At 33.3% G+C, this 915-nt stretch overlaps 1 non-coding gene across 1 annotated transcript; it reads left to right on the top strand.

Moving 5' to 3' along the window:
* Positions 1 to 451: 451 nt before the first annotated feature.
* LOC138807751 (U6 spliceosomal RNA) lies at positions 452 to 558 on the top strand. Its single transcript, XR_011366262.1, has one exon. It is a non-coding gene; the product is annotated as a U6 spliceosomal RNA (small nuclear RNA).
* Positions 559 to 915: the final 357 nt, after the last annotated feature.

Here is a 915-nt window from a genome sequence, read left to right as displayed (position 1 = left end):
TTGGCAACTTCTGATTAGTAATGTTCCTATAAACTCTTAAATATACATTCATAGTAGCATATGTCTGTTGTTACCATAAATCTTAAATATTTTATCGAAAAGTTTTATTACCTGCCAAACAGTCCTTGTTTTAGCATATATAAGCAAATTCCCAAAATTAAATATATTTAAACCATTAAAACTTTTAACAAAACTTAACACTTGCTGCAGTGTTCATTATGACAGGTGCCTTGTATAGAATAATTTAATTCCTCCTCCTACACATCTCTTGAACAACAAATATCTGGAATTATTTTGTTTTTGACATGTCAATCTTGATTTTAGTCTTAAATGTGTGCTTATTTAAGAAGTACATGGTTCTAAAGTTTCATGAAAATTCTTTTAAACTTACTTTTTGTTGAATTGTCTAGTTTAAGAAAATCAATTACATTTTATATATAAAACATGTTCTATGTTCCATTCAGCATCACTTACTCTAACATTGGAACTATACAGAGAAGATTTGAATGACCCCTGTGCAAGGATTGCAGGCAAATTCCTGTACCATTACCTACTTTCACAACAACAGATGCTGGAGGGGATGTGGCCACGAGTTAACTGTACTGCACTCTTGGTGGGAGTGTCAACTTGTTCAACCACTTTGGAAAGTAGTATGGAGGTTCCTCAAAAGACTTCACATAGAACTCCCCTATGACACAGCAATCCCACTTTTGAGCATTTACCCAAAAGATCACAAACAAGACGGTACTAAAACTGCCATCACAATTATATTTATTGCAGCATTGTTTAAGATAGCTAAGATATAGAACCAACCCCAATGCCCTTCATCAGATAAATAGATCAAGAACATGTGCTATTTATACCAATGAAATTCTATGCCTCCATGAGAAAGTATGGCATGACCCAATTTGTTAG

The sequence above is a fragment of the Dipodomys merriami genome, unplaced genomic scaffold (assembly GCF_024711535.1).
Source record: "Dipodomys merriami isolate MVZ:Mamm:240054 unplaced genomic scaffold, mDipMer1.0.p SCAF_43, whole genome shotgun sequence".
In the NCBI taxonomy this organism is placed as follows: Eukaryota; Metazoa; Chordata; class Mammalia; order Rodentia; family Heteromyidae; genus Dipodomys; species Dipodomys merriami.
The sequence above is the reverse complement of the archived record's forward strand: the minus strand, read 5'-3'. Positions and strand labels throughout refer to the sequence as shown.